Below are 19,427 nucleotides of genomic sequence, written 5' to 3'. Positions count from 1 at the left end.
TCCTGCTCAGCCCCAAAATGCTTGAGACTTTCCAAATATGTTTTTAAAAACCCTCAAGGGAATTCTGGGAACTTAGGAACAACCCCAAGTGCCTTGCCATTGCCTCCTTCCCTCCCCCCTTGCCCTAAGGCAAAAAATATTGATCTGAGATAAGGGCATCCATGTGTGGAATGTTATATTTACCCACTGAGGACTGGGGATGTGACTACAAGTTACAGGATCCCTAACAGGGACTGACATTAAGTATCATTTCCCATTGAGTAGGAGGATACACAGCAGCAGAAGGTGACATAGGGTACACATTTTGCCCCCTCCTCAAGGGACACTAATTACCTCCCTGAACCCTGATGTGGAAATACAGAATTGTCAAATGAGAAGGAAACTTATTTAGTTATAAAAAAAGAAATAATTTATATACTGCCATTCCACCAAGATGTATCAGAACAGTTTACAACAGTAAAAAGAAGATAAAACCATGCAAGAAAAGCATTGGTGTAGTTACAATGTAGTTAAAAACAAAGCAAAGATTAGTAACCCATTGTGAAAGGATATGCTCTTCATTTCTGCATAGGCCTGGCAGAGTATAAAAGCTTGCAGCAGCCATTTAAAACACGACACAGAAGGTGCCTGCTGAATCTCTCTTGGCAGCGTGTTCCACAGGACTGGTCCAATGACACTAAAGGCTCAGTTTATCATTGTTGAGAATCAAATGAGCCTCACTCAGAGAACCTTTGTACTCATTTAATCCAACCCTCTTCTCAATGCAAGGTCTGAAATACAGGATGCAACTACAACATTCCTGACAGCGGATTTGATGATCAACAGCCATCATGCTATCACTTCCTTTTTTTATATAATATTTTTTATTAATTTTAACATATAAATTATAAAATGTACCACAAAACTTATCACTTATACAATCTTTTTAGACTTCCATCAGCACCTCTGATGATCCACCGTTTTAACCACTTCTTATGCATTTCTTAACTTTATATTGCCTTTACATCTCTTAACAAATCATCCTCCCCCTTGTCCATTTTTACAATACTTCTAATAATACTCCTCACAAAACTTCTTGCAACCCTACAAACGTCATCTGTTCTTCACAATTACTTTTCAAATAGTCCGCAAATTTACTCCAGTCTTCCGTGAATTTCTGGTCTCGCCGGTTTCGAATCCTTCCTGTTAGTTTATCTAATTCTGCATAGTCCATTAACTTCATCCTCCATTCTTCAATCGTCGGTAACACTTCTTGCTTCCATTTTTGGGCCAATAATATTATTGCTGCTGTTATTGCATATAAAAAGAGTGCTATCACTTCCTACCCAATCCCCTTACTCCAAAGTAAGGCAAAAGGGAAATGGGGAAGAAACAGTAGGACAAATCAGAGGTGGGTTATCCAGAAATAAAAGCAGAATTAAGCTAGAGAGGGTGTTCTCATAGCTAGCGGTAGATTTCCAAATTCTTGAAGGTAATATCAGGATAAGAATGGTCACATTTTCACCCCAACCCTGCAATTAGCTGCTGCTGCTACAATGGGGAACTAATCCATTGGTTCTCAAGTATTAACACTGTGTTACTTCCTAGGCCTGCCTGCCTCTGTTTCATTTCCACTCCTTTTTAGTCTCACCTCAGAACCCACTTCTTCATCAAACAAGTTTAGCTTCACCTTAGCTTCATTGCCACTGCTACATAAGTCTATTCTGTCTTTTCTCCTTCATACTACTCATTATATTTGACCACTTAACCATCCCCATCCTATTTACAATGTGGTAGATTGCAAACTATATTGACAAGGACTGAAATACTCCTTTCTAACACACTTGTAGAAACCAGAGAGCAGTGGCAGCAAACCGTCACTAGAATCTACTAAATAGAATACAGTGGAACCTCGGGTTATGGCGGGGTTCCGTTCCAGAGGCCCTGCTGCAACCCGAAAATGACACACATCGAAGCGCTGCATCTGTCCATGCACAAAGTTCAATTCAGCACTTCTGCACATGCATGAGTGGCAAACTCGGAAGTAACCTGTTCCGGTACTTCTGGGTTTGCCACGGATGTTCGCTGAAGCGGACGCAAGTGGAGGCAGACGCAGAATGAGGTTTGACTGTATAAGATCTGTTTTGATGAATTAGACGCTAGCCCATTCATGTCCAGTATTCTGTTTCTGCAATGGCTAGACAGAACTTTACAAATAAAGTATGAAGTCTTCATTGTCCTTAACTATATATCCCCAGAATTTGGTAATCAAATGTATTTCTCCACCTAAAGCAATGGATAAATGCAGGGCCATTCAGGACCTTTTGATGCTTGAGGTGTATCAGCAAATGGCCCTTCCCCAAATTAAGATGCACAGTACTCACATTATTTTGGCTCCTGAGGCAGAAAATCTCACAAGTGCCATTTCCCTGGCAGTAAATATATAATAATTATAAATTAAACACCCCAGAGTCATTTGCGACTGGAGTTAACTGTCAGGGGTCCTTTGCCCTTTTTTTAAGTAGCTAACAATTTGCTGCCCTTTTATGGCAGCCAGTATCAGTTGCCTGAGGCTGCTGCCTCACTCTTCCTTGTGGATGGATTTGTCCTTAATAAATTTGTGCAAAAGCCATCTAAGCTATTCACCATTATAATATCTTTAATTTCCATAAGTTAATTATGTGTGATAAGAGGGAGTTGTTTCCCTCGTCCAACAATTTCAATGTGTGACCCTGAGTTTTGGAATGATGAAGTACTATCTTCTCACCATCCAATCCTTCTATCCCATTCACGATTTTGCAAACTTCAATCATGCCCCTCACCTTTAAAGTCCAAAGGCACAAATATACTTGTCCTTCCTTGAAGGAAAACCATTGTTCACTGCAGTTCTCTTGAAACTTTCCTGTTACATGAACTAAGTCTACGACAGTAATAATTTTGAGACTGGTGACTGATAAATATGCCCTCACTATAGATTTATATAATAGCATTATGAAACTTGCTGTTCTATTTTCCAACCCTTTCATCATTGTCATCGTAATCAGCTAAGGTCAAACTAGATGAGGCATTGGAGATCCTGTCTCCTTTAAAATCAACCTTGGGGTTGAGGTGGGAAACGGAATATAATTGTGGAGTGTTGCAGGAGGATCTAAACAATTTTCTCTCTTCCATTTTGCCAGTCTACATCTCTCACTCCCAAGCTGTTTGCCCCATGAAGGAAACCAAATGAGTGCATGGACAGAAAGTTTCAGTCCTGTTTGACACCCTTTCCAGTGGGTATTTTCAGAAGAAATTTAAAAAGAAATGTAAAATCCAGTCATGGATCTTTAGCATTTCATCTGGGTTGACACTAAGTTTGCTGTTTTCACTGCCAGAGCATACTGAGATGATATATTCTGCAGGATTTTAACCTCACATTTTCCTGAGTTGTTACAGTCTAGTCTGAACCCATCAACCTATGTGTGAAGATTGTTTTTGGTTAAATGTGTATCACTCTGCACTTGATAATGAAACTTCTCTGCCCTTTCACTGTTCACTTTTGCAGTGTCTGTTTGCTCAGTTCTCACCTTTATCACTAACTTTGGCTGTGCTGGATCAAGCCAGTGGCCCATCAAGTCCAGCATCTTGTTCTCACAGGGGCCAACCAAATGACCATGGGACCTGAGTGCAACAGCACTCTCCCCTCCTGAGGTTTCCAGAAACTGGATTGCCAGCAACTGCCTCCAACCACCTCTTTCTTTACCCCAGAGTATTCATTTAGCACACATTACTTGGCTGGAGAAGTTCTTGCAAAATTCAGACAAGCACAAATATTGAAGGATGGCTGTACAGTCGTACCTTGCATCTTGAACGGCTTAGTTGACAAATGTTTCGGCTCCCGACTGATCAAAAACCGGAAGTGAGTGTTCCGGGTTTTGAACATTTTTTTGGAAGCTGAGCATCTGATGGGGCTTCCGCGCCTTCCGATTGGCTGCAGGAGCTTCCTGCAGCCAATCAGAAGCAGCGCTTTGCTTTCTGAATGTTTTGGAAGTCGAACTGACTTCCAGAATGGATTCCATTCAACTTCCAAGATACAACTGTATTTTGGTTCCTGCATTGATTCACAAAGTGTGGATTAGGTAGGCTCGGCTTTAAATGCGAACTGGATCTAATCCCCCTCATCCATACTACTAGTACATAGCCTTCAGCTGGCATGATTTTTCTTTTAATGTTGGTCTTTGTTTGACCCACTAGCCATAACTGGCTAGTACCTTGCCCTTCTAGAGAAGGTGTGGCTACACGAATGAGCGATAGTTTCATCTAATCTGGTCTTAACCCAAGAAAATCTTTACTAAAGATTATCTTTTTTAAGAAATGTGATATAAATTATGGATTTATTACATTATTCTTAAATTTACATGCTCATGAGACCAGCCCTTGAGATGCACCATAACTAGAGAAGCTTCAATGGCTGAGAATACTCTGTATTTTAATGCATTTGCAGCCCCCGATTCTTTCACTGAAGAGGTCAAGGAGACCTCTTTCTGCAGTCGTTGCTCTGCAGAAAGGTTAACGTGAACTGTTTTCTGCTGATTTCCCACTGCTGCTCATTAATTCCTTCCCAGTATATTTATTGAGGAAATTTTGCCTTCGTGCAGCCCACTAAGGTATCTCTTTGCCTCACACCCATTCCAATTATGCTACACCATTTCCAATTATATTTTACCATTCTACAGTGGGAAGCCTGCATGCAAAAAGAAAGAAGAAAAGGAAAAATTCCACATTCTACAAAAATGATTAAAATTCCATTCCATTGCTGGCTCTGGGACTTGCACATGTGATTAAGTATTGCCTTGGATTTGACGAAGGGCTTGCTATCTTCAAAAACATACACAACCCTTTAAAAAAAAAGATAAACATAACTGAGATTTAATCTTTCCATATAAAAACTCATCTTTCACTTCCTGGACATCTTTTCTCCATTTCCTCAGCACTGTTTTAAAAAGGAATAAAAAACATGCTAAGGCCTCAGCTAGTGGAGCCTCTTAATTTACTCACATTTAAATTAAGTGCTTGAATGCCACGGATTACAGTAAAACTATCCTCATGTTTATTGATGGTGCTAGATGATGGCCTCATTTAATTAATATTTATGGTTTTCTAACTAATCTTTGTACCATGTTGAGAAGGAAAGAAGAAGGAAGGAAATAGATTGTGAAATTCTCAAAGCTCTCCAATAAAGAGAAGAGGGATATATGAGAAAGCAACACTAGGCTGGAGAATATGTTCTTCGTTTTCAATTTTTGGAGAGAAACAAACTTTAGAGGGAAGGAAATGTTCTTCAAAAACATTTTGAATCTGTGGATGTTTATCCTTTTTATCCTATTCAGGATTGTTGATTCTGGTGGCTGGTGGCTGGCTGCTGTTGCTGCCTCTGTGTCATTGTTGCTGTTGTTGTTTAGTCGTTTAGTCATGTCTGACTCTTTGTGACCCCATGGACCAGAGCACGCCAGGCACTCCTGTCTTCCACTGCCTCCCACAGTTTGGTCAAACTCATGCTAATAGCTTTGAGAACACCCTCCAACCATCTCATCCTCAGTAGCATGTTGGACGCCTTCCGACCTGAGGGGCTCATCTACCAGCGTCATAACTTTTATATGCCTGTTGTCTTTGTCCATGGAGTTTTCTTGGCAGGGATACTGAAGTGGCTTGCCGGTTCCTGCTCCATGTGGATCACGTTTGGTCAAAATTCTCCACTATGACCTCTCCATCTTGGGTGGCCCTGCACAGCATAGCTCATAGCTTCTCTGAGTTATTCAAGCTCCTTCGCCACGGCAAGGCAGTGATCCATGAAGGGGGTGTCATTGTCTGTTACCTCTTCCTTTTTCTGAAGTTTTCACCTAATCATAGTTTGCACAATGAATGGGATGACATCACATTACATAGCCCGTCAGAGTTGTCTATGAGATTGTGAGGGCACATGAGGGGAATCTAAGTGACTGCATAATTATTTTGATGAAGAATGTTGAAAACCATGGCAAGTACTTTCAGACATTGTTGAAAAGGTTCACAAAACTGAGCATTAGCTGCTCAGTTCTGGATTGCTTCCTTCAATTTCAAGATGATCTATTAACATTTTGATCTTGGAGGTATTTGCAGTTGGAACACAGGACCCAGCAGTTGCAGGAAGAGTGAGGCAGCTGTCTTGAATAGCCAATTTTGGGTACCAAATTGTTCTAAATTTCAATGCACAGTTCTCCTAATATAAACATCTGGTTGGCCACTGTGTTGGCCACAGGATGCTGGACTTAATGGGCCATTGGCCTGACCCATCAGGCTCTTCTTATGTTAATTATTTATGTTTTACCTTGACTAGGGATTAGGTAGGCAGTTGTTGCTGTGTCATAGGTAACAATGTGCCTTGGGCCAGTCCTGAATGGAATGTACCAAAACCAGTCTACCTCATATAGTACCTAGATTTTTCCCTTGAATACTGAACAGAATTCATTTGTCCCTCAGAAACAAGAATGAATGAGAGAATCGAGTGGCATTTGTTATTCCATGCGCATCAAGGGCTCTATTAATAACTATTATAGACATTGTTCACAATGGTGCGTACATCAAAATAATAATCCCTTAATTTGGTTAACCTTGTTCATATAATAAGGTTAAGGTAACTAAGAATTCCTGTTTTATTGAGTTATTTTGATTGCAAAGAACTTTTCTGAAAAGGGATGGATTAGAGATCAAAATAACTCCATAGATAAATGGCAGGTTAGGAATCTAATTAAATAAATAAATGCTTTCTAATTTATTCAATTGTTTTAAGGATTGAGGATCGTCTGTTGTAATAATTCTTTTGCCATTGAACGACTATTTCCTAATGAGGTTTGGTGTAGGTGTGACTATGTCCCCCCAGCAGGGGTGGAGAACCCATTAAGATGGTCCATACTGTGGGATTTCCAGGGTGTCAGAACTGATGATCCTGTCAAGGCCTTAGACTCACTGAAGAATGAGGAGATTAGATAGACCATTAATATGACCATTCCCGAGTCTCCCTTCTGGTGGTATTGAGCATGTGCTGCCCCTCCAGGAAGTTGTGTACAATGAAGCAGGTCAAAGAATGGCTGGAGTACAAATAGTGTGAATCTTGTCCCAAAGATAAGCTGAACACCTATTTGAGCACCCCATTGCACCAACTGCATGATAGTGGGTGTTTAGTTTTCCACTTCCATTGCATCCTCAAGTAGCCATCCAGCAGAGTTGTTCCAATTGTACATGGATGGTCCTTGTGCATGGGATTCTCGAGCCCTCAGGTACTTGCTGTGACAAATTTCCTAGGCACTGTCAGCGTAAAGTCACTCCTATACATGCATACTGGATGTCCTGGTCGAGACATTTCCTAATGAGGTATCCAATGTGCTGTCTGATCTGGTATTGTGCGATCACTTGCTGTTCAGGTCAGAGGATGTGAACAAGGGCCTTTAGGCTGTCCATATAAATATACCCCCCCCCCCGACCTCGATTGTTGTGGCTGGTTCAAGGGAGCCAGGGAGCTGGACGAGGTGGGTTGAGGGTATGGTTAATGCATCTTCATACTACCGTAAAAGAGACGGTGGTGAATCCACTCCCCACCCCCTCTATCACATCTTTGCATGCCGTCTTACTGTTGTCACATATTGGCTGGGAATATAGGAAACTGTCTTACATCAAATAAGGAAGGCCACTGATTCATCCAGCTCAGTATTGTCTACTGACAGTGGCTCTCTGTGGTTTCAAATAGGGGAAATTCACAGTCCTACCTGACTACTGAGCTGTAGTCCTTACCTTTGTAGGGAAGAGAAGGTCTGAAGTGAAGCGTTTGCTCTACCAGTGAAGGCTGCACTGTTCTAAATGGCACAAGGAGTCTACCCACACACAACAGGTCTCCTCCTTTCAATACATAGAGTGTGTATGGTGTCTTGGTTAGAGTGTTTTACTGGAACCTAGCACACTAGGGTTCAAATCCCCACTCACTCATGAAGCTCGCTAGGTTACCTTAAGCCAGTCACTGGCTCTCAGCCTCACTTACCTCACAGGGTTGTTGTCTGACTGAAATGGGAATAATGTTAAGCATGTGTACCACCTTGGTGGAGAGGTGGGATATAAATAAATGAAATAATTAAATGTGTTATTGAGCAGTTCTTAAATCACGAGTCCCATCTCTGCAGAACAAGAATCAGATCCCTGTAAGTAAAGGAAAACGCATTAAAGATTTCATATTGAACCACACCGACATCATAAGCCTTTTCCTACACAAACAGCAGGCAAAGGGGCAAAAATAACTCCTGGATTATATTACTTTAGTATACTGGTGAGATTGTTGTATGACTGACGCTCCCTCGTATGGAAAAAAAACCTTCCGCTTGGTATGCTAGGTTTTTTTTTGGGGGGGGGTTAAGTGGCAAAATTTCCTACTCCTGGGGAAATGTTCAAATGTGTGACCAGCTTCCAACCACCTGCACCTGCAGTGTGATGTGATATGTATAAACTAGGAACAATTTTACCCTCTCAGCCTCTGTGTGTGGGAGCTAGGCTCTTGATATGTGTGTGAAATAGGCAAAATGAAGGTATCTTAAGAGCTGAAGGCATTATGAACCATACACAGCAGAGAACATGGCACAGTCCTGTGAATGTCAATGACCCTTTCCTAGGCATGGGATAAGTAACTACCCACGACCTCATATATGTCATTCTCAGGACCCTCTGTGCAAAGACATTTGCCAGTTGCCTGCCATATCTTTCTGCTGAAAACCTGCAAGGTCTGTCAATCCCAGACCCTTCCATTACAAAGACAGCAGATGCACTTAAAGTTATGAAGCCCAGAGTAAGCAAATCTAAAATGTTTAATCTATTATTAATCAGACAGTTGCTGAAATGATAGGGCTCTGGGGGACTTGAGAAAGACATCAATATTTATGGGCTCGTTAGCAAATGTTTCTCTCTCGTTTTTCTATTTATCTTTAAAGAGGCAGCAGGAGTATGAAGGATGTTTATGTTTTATGTCATTACATAAGGAGGCAATGTCATGTTTGGGGACAGGAAGATTCAGTACAAGGTTCTGAATATTAATCACAGAAATCAAGTGCTGGAGCTGGTATCAAGTCTTCACAGTCTTGTAACCAAGTACTTGAGCATTTCCAAAGGCATCAGGATATACCCAAATCAGAAAGTTGAAAGGTGGGCTTTGAAAAACAATTCAGTAGCCACAAGTGTGCATTGAACTAAAGATCAGGTGATCTCTGGCTTACAAGTAGAATCATAGAATTGTAGAGTTGGAAGAGACCACAAGGGTCATCTAGTCCAACCCCCTGCAACGCAGGAAGCTTTTGCCCATCATGGGGCTGGAACCCACGATTCTGAGTTTAAGAGTATCATGGTCTACTGACTGAGCTATCTCAGGATCATGTAGCAGAAAGGAGTCCAAGCAACCCCTTAAGACTGGATATCCTTTAGAGATGCCTGCCCTATTGTTGGTGAATGCTGGCTCCACAAACTGTTCATTTTAGGTTGGGTGGGGTGTTGCTGGTTTAGACCTACTTTGGGCATCTGAATGAAATCACCAGATTGCTCTACAATATTTTTATCCCACTTGATGCCCTATAATATATTTACCCCACTTTTCATCAGACCAGATTTCATAATACAGCATAAAACAGTTATAAAGAAACACAAAGGAAGCGGCAGATAAATTTTAATGCACACTGAAACTTGCTCAGTTAAAACGTTACACTCTATTAACACGCTTCAATAATGTAAGTGTTGGAGCCACTTGAAAGTGATTTATGGCTTTAAAGGTAAGATCCAGGCACTCAAATTGAACCAGGTAGTGAACAGGCAGCCAATGAAATCCTTTTAATACTAGGACAATATGGATGAACTAGGCTGCACCTGCCAAAATTCTGAGTTGAATTCTTTACCAAATGAAGCTTCTGAGCTACCTTAAAGGCACTTACTAGTGTTCTGCCCAAAAATTATCTTGCATTTTTCAACCATTCTCAATCAATTGATGAGAAAGAACTTTCATTCAAAAATTATCAAAGGGGAGAGAAAATTATGTAATGTTATCATAGTTTGGATGCCAGATCTTGATATGCTTAGCTTACTTTCTGGGTGGCCAAGAAGTGTTTGTGGGTGTCTTTTCTTTCATTCCTCAAATCATCTCTTCAGTGTATGTGTTCTGCAGCCTACCTGGGTGTCTGTGCTTCCTGAAAGCCCCATGGTGGCTTGGTTGGACTTTTCTGTAAGTACAGTAGGTAGGGATGCCACCTATTGGCCTCTGTTCATTTTTTCAGCCAAGTCTTACTTTTAAAGAAATCAGTGAAGAGAAAGGGTTTTTTTAAGGTGAAAAATGCATCCTTTAAAACCACTGACTGCATTGGTCTCAGATACTCAGAAGCTACCTCCCAAGCTTATTACACATCAGTTAAAACCTAGGGAAAGAGGTTGTTCTTCCTATGGGTCTTTTTGAGATCAGGAACTGCAGGCAGCTTGGGAGGCTGCAGAGCCCCAGAGAAATGTTTAATGGAAGGAAAAGCACACATGGCTATGGCCACCTCACAGTAATAGAGCACGCTCAGTCCACACCTACTTGTATAACAAAAATCAAAAGAAAGCCTGAAGCATGCTGTGGAAGAGGAAGAAAAACAGAAGCCTCTTTTGCTTGTGAAGGAAACTTCTGAGATGTTAGAGAATGGGTTTTGGCACAGCACTACATAGACACTTTGCTGTAATCTAGTCAGAAGTTTAATACAACATGGGTCACCATGGCCATACTTTCTGGTGATCGGAGCTGCCATATTTGGTAAAGGCAGTCCATTCCAGTGATTGCCTGGATCTCTGGTGACAGTGAAGGCTAACTTGTGGCCACCCATATGTCACTGAACTACAACTATCAGCCCCAACCAACATGGTCATTGGTCAGTGATGATGGGAAATGCAGTCCAGCAGCAACTTTGAGGCCCACAGGTTACCTACCTAAGCTGTTAACCTGCTCAGGGGGAGTTCGACCTGGTCCAGAATTGATAGAACACCCTCTCCCTGGTCATAAGAACCTGAACAGCTCCATTGTGTCAGGATATATGCCCACACTAATACTATAAGATAAATATATAGTTTTGTGTGACAGGACCAGGAATGCAGCACAAAGCAGTACCCAGTCGTGAAAAAGAGTTCAGTTGTCCCCACTCGGCCAATTCTCATGCAAATCTCAGGAAAAATTATATTTTTTTTTAAAAAGCGAAAATAGGCATCATCTCTCTTTCCAATGACTTGTTCTGCTTGAAAAGAAACATTACTGTGGGAGAGTATGTAGACCAATAAAACATTTCTAACTCTCTCATCTCCCTGAAGATTTCAAATTGTTTCCCTGAGTTTGTAAAGTATTTCTGGAAAGCTGAGCATGGCACCAAGCAGAGACCTATTGTTTACAGATTTCATTAGCTTGCTACTACTGTGGCTGCTCACACAGTGTCTGGGCTGCAGGACATCAAGAATGCATTCAGCTCTGTTTAGCTTATAAAGTGGTTTCTGACCCCTGGGCATAGAAGTCTATTGTTTGCCAGTTGAGTCATTTGCTGATGTTGCATCCCTTGAGGCCTTCTGCTGATATTGTTTTCTGCTGTCTAATGTTCCTTGTTCTCTTAGTCATCTATTCCAGTTTCTTCACCTATGCTAATATTATATATAATGGCTTCACGCCCACGTAAGCACAATATGATTTGCCTCAGAACCTATATAGAGAACTGTTTTCCCAAACTCCACAGCTGGAAGGTAGCAACACAATATGTTCATAGTGAGTTGCAGCTAAGTATATGGAAGCACAGAGGCGTAGCAAGGTCAGGTGGTACCCGGTGCGGGGGGGGGGATTGTCAACCCCCCCACACACATTGACAGCTCGGGGTAGGCTTGGGAGTCGTGGGTGGGCGGCACGCTGAATGTTATCCCCGGGTGCGCCACTTGCCCACGACTCCTAAGCCTCCCCCAAACTGAAGGGAAAGCAGCACAGCTTCCCCCAACAGCTCGGAGTAGGCTTGGGAGTCACGGGCAGGCAGTGCGCCGAATGTCACCCCCATCAGCGATGACACCCGCACCCCCTTTCCTATGCCTCTGTGGAAGCAGGCATGCTCATACTGGTCTTGTAATACTTTGCTTATTCTCTGCCCCTCTGAAAAAGCCAAAAGGACTATATGTGAGGCCAGTCCTAGACCAAATTACACCTGCTCCATTTGTCGAATACCTTACTTTTTGTTGTATTTTGATGCATGATTGATCCCTGTTGTTTAAGAGGAGACATTTGCAAACGGGAATCTGCAAATCTGTACTTAATCATGCTATGTGAACAGTTTGTACTGTTTGTTTCAGCTGCTGGGTGGATCCTTGAGTACATGGTCCATGACAGGCTCCTCCCGAGCTCTGCGCTCCCTGAGTCTGGCACCCTAGGCAGTCGCCTTTGTCACATGCCCGTAAATCCAGTCCTCGGTATGTCAGAACTGATCTTTGGAAAGAGAGACTGATATGCGTATTCTTAACCAAGAGTGTGGTTGTTTGTCGCTGTGGAGGGAAAGCCGGCCGTATCTGAAAGCAGAGGGAAAGCATTACTGTGACACATTTAGGGCTGCTGCATGAAACACACTGAGATGGCTGACACAGTAAATGGGGGTCTTTTGTATGTGCATGTCATGCAGCAAGAGGCATTACAATGCCTGTCACTGAGAGGGAAGGATTATTGCACCTGTGACAGTCTGAGAAGGATTACCATGCCTATGATATGGGGAGAGGGATTACAGCACTTTTGATATAGCAGTGTGGTTTACTCCGCATATGGAAAGGCAGAGATATGCAGAGTGAGGGAACTTCTTTATGTGAAGGACAGTAAGAGCTTTCCAGCAGCTTTCCAGCTTCTTTGCATATGAGAATTTCCAGGAGTTGCGAGTTAACTGGGAAAATTACTTTTTATTTTTGACATTCCCCTCAGGTATCTATCCTCTTCCTTTAGTATTAAATATATTTCTCTCCTTATTTATACTTCTTTTCTCAGTACTCAAATGTGTGCTAAAACATAGCTGTGGATCATCGTGTGCAGGCATTGCATCAGAGAGGAATGAGGGTTATTCCAGGGCATATTTTTTCTTCATTCACTCTCACTTACCTCCCCAAGACATAAACGGTTGTCATAGAAATCAGGGAGGAGTTCTTGAGAGGAATTTCTTAAATTCCTCCTCAACAGTTGCCTCCTACCTCCTGTGGAGTAATTCCTGCAGTAGTTTGAAGCAATCGGCAAAGCAATCTCATCTGGCTTCATGGAATACATATAGCAACACATATTTTCATGTTCTGAAGATGAGAGGTGTGATTACAGGAGATGGAGGTGAACATCCCAAAGGAAAAGACAGTGATGTTGTCCATGGCAAACAAAACAGAGTATGGGCTGCATAGTCACTCAATGCCTTTAGTAAAAAAGGGAAAAAAATCTGGCCAATACCGGTACCAGGGGTATGCTCCTGCAAAGGGAGGAATGGAAGCTGAATGGATTCATGGAATTGTATATGGGAAAACGTTCACTCTGAAAAACAAGCAAATCTCTCTGTGATCTTGTGGCAGATCTGCCCTTAGCTGCCCCTTAGCTGCCCAGTACCGTAATTCTACTTCATAAAAAAGCTTAATTCAATCAGTTTTCCTTTTTTTAAAACAAGCATTTCTCCTTGATTTTCCACCATATTGTGAATTCTCTGGTCTCTCCCTGTGAATCACTAAAGAAGGAACGTTCTCTCCTGACTTTTCTCCTTCAGCTAACCTTAAATTGCTGGCTGCTCTATGTACTGATGAGTAGAAGCAGTATTTTTACAGCTCACCCCTTTCTCTTATCTTCTCTGACTTCTCGTATCAGTGACTCCCCCTTTTAAGGAGGGAAACCAGAAACCCTTGTTAAAACATGTTTTATTATTTTGCCATCTCTGGAACTGCCAGTGACCTAAGTCCCCTTCATGTGCTATGGTAGATACACATATTAAGGAGGTCCACACATTGAAAGGTCTAGCAGCAGCCTCCAATATTGCACTGTTTCCTTGGTCCCATCCACAATTAGGTATGGGACTATGGACATCTGAAGAGGGGAAGTCTATGTTCATTAACTTCAGGTAGAATTCCATAACACTTAGAACACTGTACAACTGGTGTTCCAGCTCCCATGGAAACCTATATTGGCTTCCCCTTTCTGCTATATTGCATATGAACACTAGGGGCAGAGCCAGGGCAGCTGCACAATGTTAGAGTGGGGCCAGCCATATAGGCCCAATGGCCTTTTCCATACATGAAACATCTAAAAGCAATTGACATGTAGAGAAGGCGCTACATCCTAGACTATTCCAGAAGTAGGCCTGTACAAGCAAACCTGCTGGACTGATCATGCTCATACAGAGCTAAAAGGAAAAAGAGGAAAGTATTGTCTATGCTATGAAGTCATATGATCGACACCATTTCATGACACTAACAGTTTCAAAGCAGTAACATTGGGAGTGAATAACTAGACCCTGTTTACATAAATGATAGAAGGCTTGGAGACCATCTTTATGCCAATAAAGAGGGTTTTCTGCTTCTGTGGAATAACATTTGTTAGAAATATATTGACATAATGGGGACAAAAATCCTTTTTAGGATCTTAGAAAGAATGGCCTTGTCCTAACATTTGTGGCCACTCAGAGTGTCACCAATTTCAGAGAGGGGAAAGATTCTCAGTAGACCTCCTGAAACTGGTGTAAAGCCCAATAATACAGTTTAAGAAACTGTTACCTAAGAATAATTTTATATAGTTCTGGTCCATAGTGAATATACTTCTTCTATGCAGTGGGCATTTTGCCTCTATTTCATGAACACTGTCCTGAATATATCATCTGTGTGGTGCCAAGCATACTTCCAGGGCTTGGCAAGTGTCTCCAACAATGTTGTCAGAGTTGACATGCTGTGAAACAGATATGAGAATTTGCCTCAGGGCCATTGTGAGGTCCCATATACCACTGGAACAGATGCTGCTGCAGTTGACTGCGAAAACTCATCCGCCCTGCCACACACATACAGTTCCTTCTATTATACATAGATGCAAATTGATGTTTAAGCAGCTGCAACATGCAGGCTATTTTGTGACCACGTAGCAAAAATTCTTAGCTCATTTGCACAGCTTACTTATACCCCATAAATGGCCACACAAATGCTGTTTCAGTATGTAGAGGAAGTTTGTTCAAACATTTAGAAGCCTGCTGGGGATCCTTGGTTCAGTTTCTTTGCCTCTAGATGTAGGCTCTCACAACCACCACTGCACATTTAGATCAACATTCTTATATTATTTGAGGGTACAAAGGCCTAGCCAACCTTTTCATCCCATGTTGCAATCCCAGCAAAAACTGCCCCAAAACAGCTATTTAGTACATGGCGGATGTGGTTCAGTTCATGCTAGTAAGAGCTTCCCTCCCCTGTCAAAGAGAGCTTTGAGGTGGATTTTCATCAGGACCCCCAGTGCAGACACCATGTTGCAAAAGGAGATCCTGACTGGGGGCCCCAGCAGCTGCTATATACAGTGTTTGGGTTAAAACAAAAACAAAATATTTGCGCAACTCCAAGTGTAAATGTCACATGCAGCTCTGGCCTCAGAGTGTTCAGATACATTTTCTCAATAATCCTTACCTCAGACCTGTAATGTTGATCAGTACTTCTATCCTGATGGGATCGAGACTGAAGGAACATATTAAGCCTGTTGCAAGTACAGTGGTACCCTGGGTTACAGATGCTTCAGGTTACAGACTCTGCTAACCCAGAAATAGTACCTCAGGTTAAGAACTTTGCTTCAGGATGAGAACAGAAATCGTGCGGCAGCAGCGTGGCAGCAGTGGGAGGCCCCACCGGCTAAAGTGGTACCTCAGGTTAAGAACAGTTTCAGGTTAAGAACGGGCCTCCAGAACAAATTAAGTTCTTAACCTGAGGTACCCATGTGGCTTTAGAAACATCCCTGACTAATATTTGGCCATCTTGAGTCATTTTCACAAACTTGAATTTTGTATACACACACACACACACACACACACACACACTCCTGGAAACTTTATACTATTGATTTTTAGCTCGAGTGAGGAAGTGGAGTGGAGCCCATTGGCATTTTTCTCCTGTGGATAAAAGATCAGGCATTAATACAACAATGCATGTTTTGAAGACCATGTCAGTTCACAGGAATAAGGTCATACATATCTAGGCACTGGCTGTTCAAGGCAGCAAAGTGGTGCAGCAGTCAGATTGCTGAGCTAGGTCTGGGGGAGACTCGGGTTCAGATCCCCATTCTGCCAACTTCTTTCAGCCTAACATACCTGATAGAGTAGGGTGAGGGGAAAAGTTGGAGGAAGGGCAAGGTATGTTGCATGGAGCTTATTGGAAGAAAGGTAGACTGTAAAGAGAATACATGTATGTATGTATGAATAAATAACCTTCTAATCCCTCATGTAGACTGGTTAGCTGAACCCATGATGCACCCAACTATAAAAGCTTTGTATATCCTGTTTGTTGAAGACCATTTTAATTGTGCTACCAAAAAATCAATCCCCATGTCCCAATTGAAAACTCATGAGATCTTCAGTGAAGCTCTACCTCATGGATTATATATTCTTGCCTTGCCATTTTATGATCTGGAGAAATTACCAGCTTCCTTTTTTGTCACATTCTATATTTTATTTCATGTTTGTATATTATCTTCTTGCAATATCAAGAAGAAAGTCACACCAGGTTGGAAGGTGTTAAGAAAAGTCCTTCTCAGTGTATGAGAAATTGGAACAAATTAGCATCCTTCAAGCAGCTTCTGTGAGTTTTCTTTTGTTCTTTCTGCAGAGGTTTTCCTTAAAATTTGTAGGTTTTTTTCCCCCAGGCGCAGGAACTAACTAGTGAGATGCTATTTGCTTTCCAAAAACTAATTCCTAATATACATGTAGAAACAGTGCTAATATGCCAGACTCCAAATGTTAAATGGCAGTTGACTTATTGTACTTTTCAAGTTGCTGTTTGAATTGAGCATACAATTGTTTTTCTTTTTTAAAAAAGAAAAATCTTGACAGTGCATTTATCTGGAATGTTTATGCAATTTCTCTAGCCCTCTGTTTCTAGAGAATCTTCCTTCACTTGCTAAGAATCTTTATTTTCCCAAACAGAGGGGAAATATAAGAAATAGAGAGAATATCTAGTTTTCTGAAATAGGGATGTCCAAGAAAAAAAAAATCAGTTCACTATTCTTTTCTTTTTCATTATTATGTCTCTTATTTGTCCAATTCTCATTATTTGCAATTGCATTCATTTGGTTATGAACATCTATTTTCTTTCATTAGTTTACTGTTTTTACCATTTCTTCCCACTATTTGTTAGTGGCAGGAGCTGCAGAACATACACACATACTGTATTTTTTCGTGTATAGCTCGCCCTCGTGTATAAGACGCCTCCTATTTTTAGGGACTCCAAATTAACAAAATGGGGGGAGATTTCCCAGAGTTGCTGAGCCTTTCGGGGGGCAGGAGGATTGCCCAGAGTTGCGAGCTTTTTGGGGGGGTTGCCAAAAATTGCTCACTCGCCTGACCTACACTGCCACTCATACGCGTTTCAAAAGCCACCTATTGTTTGTCCCCTCGCCGGCAGAAGCCGCCAGTCACCCACCCAAATGCCACAGCGACAACAAACCAACACAAGGGCTTGCCGCAGCCACCAATAACACGCCCAATAGCCGCTGACAATCTCTAGCTCGCAGCAGCAACCAATCCAATGTTCCCCCTATGCATTATCAGTGTATAAGATGAGCCCCGATTTTTAACATAATTTTTAAATTAAAAAACCTTGTCTTATACATGGCAAGGTATGGCATATGCTGCAGATCATATCAAACCAACCATTTCTGGGGAAAAGGAAGCTTTAAAAAATGGAAGCTCTGCTGGCAGCCACTACTTTGTCCCATACAAAGCACCCCCTTAATAGCAGCATCTGGGGTGTTTAGAGGGGAGGGCATGGCAGTGACCAGGAGCGGCCACAGAAGTCTGCTTTGCCCCTGCTGAAAACAGGTAAGCTTATCTACTCCTAAATGGTACAAATGAGGAACAAAGGGATTATCAACGAGAGTCCCCAGTAAAACTCTTGTACTTACCTTTCCCAGCCATTCTGCATTTGTTTTGAAACAAAATACAATTGAATCAAATGGGCCCCTTTCAAGTCCCATGTTTCATTTATTCTACTGTAAATAGAAAATGCTATTAATAGCAGTGGACTGGCTACAGGCCTTTCATTTTAGGTCACACAAGTGTCCTATGTTTAGATCCATCTTTTCACAAGCAAATAGAATTTCTAGGCCTTGCCCATTTTTTATTAAGATTCTGATCTACCTCAGCAGGGGCCCAAGCTCTTTATAATTGGATAAGTGATTTATTTATTTCTTACATTTTGTATCCTGATCTTTCTGAAGTGAGCTCAGAATATCACAAAATATCTCTGCTCTAGCAACAGGCCAGGAACAAACTAAAAATAATGATAAAAAGGTCCGGTCCTTGTTAAAGCAATAACTCAAATGTGCTCAGAGACCTATTTGAAGACCTTACCTATGCAAGAGTGTAGGTCTAATGAATTTTTGGCATTTAGAAGATTGACTGATCAATCCTGTTCTCAAAGACTTTCAAGGGCAGTCTCCATAAAGATTGCATTCCATTTGAATTAATTTTATTCAGAAAATATCCCCTGGATGTAGGGCAAATCATTTCCCCCAACTATTTTGAAGTTTTTAATTAAGTTTTTAATAATTGAAATGCATTAGATGTGGGGGGTTTTCATGCATGCCCATATAAATCTGTGAGTGTTGGTTCTGCATTTCCCACCTAGCTTTCAATGGAATAGCAGCCAGATTATTTGATCATTCAGATGTCAAATTTTTTTTTCCAGAAGTGGAATTAGGCTAGTAGATAATGGCATGTCCATGGATACAGCAGAACAGATCGAAGATGAGCCCATGAAACCAGCTATACTATAGCAGCAAACAAACAAACAAAATAGTAGTTTGTCCTTAGTGACATGCACTGAAAGGTAAGTGTGCTTTAAACTGCCTAAGAACACTTACTAGGGACTAAATAAGTCCCAACTTATTGGGATTTTGTTTAGAGCAAGCACCATGCTGCATGTGTATCAATCTTATAAACTCACTACTCTTCTGGAATATGTAGATTACATAGTACTTGAGATGTCAAGGCTGCAATCCTATCAGCCCCTGAAAGGACATCCCAGGGACTGTAGGTGATACTGGATCTCTCTCTCCCTGATGTCCAAGCTTATTTTTTTGACAAGGGTCATGAGTGGGTAAAAACAGGTACAGTGGTACCTCTGGTTGCGATAGGGATCCGTTCTGGAGACCCATTCACAACATGAAAAGC

General features: G+C 41.6%; 1 protein-coding gene and 1 long non-coding RNA gene across 9 annotated transcripts in view; one reads left to right on the top strand and one right to left on the bottom strand.

The window, feature by feature from the left end:
- Positions 1-19,427, top strand: part of GRIA1 (glutamate ionotropic receptor AMPA type subunit 1) — a 193,490-nt gene that overhangs the window by 65,063 nt on the left and 109,000 nt on the right. The gene's annotated exons all lie outside the window — the stretch shown is intronic.
- Positions 12,246-19,427, bottom strand: part of LOC310758035 — a 31,044-nt gene continuing 23,862 nt past the window's right edge. The window contains exon 4 of the long non-coding RNA XR_014545628.1: positions 12,246-13,445. This is a non-coding gene — a long non-coding RNA (uncharacterized lncRNA). The remainder of the gene's footprint in view (positions 13,446-19,427) is intronic.

Source organism: Podarcis filfolensis (assembly GCF_964270895.1).
Source record: "Podarcis filfolensis genome assembly, chromosome: 2".
NCBI lineage: Eukaryota > Metazoa > Chordata > Lepidosauria > Squamata > Lacertidae > Podarcis > Podarcis filfolensis.
The sequence above is the reverse complement of the archived record's forward strand: the minus strand, read 5'-3'. Positions and strand labels throughout refer to the sequence as shown.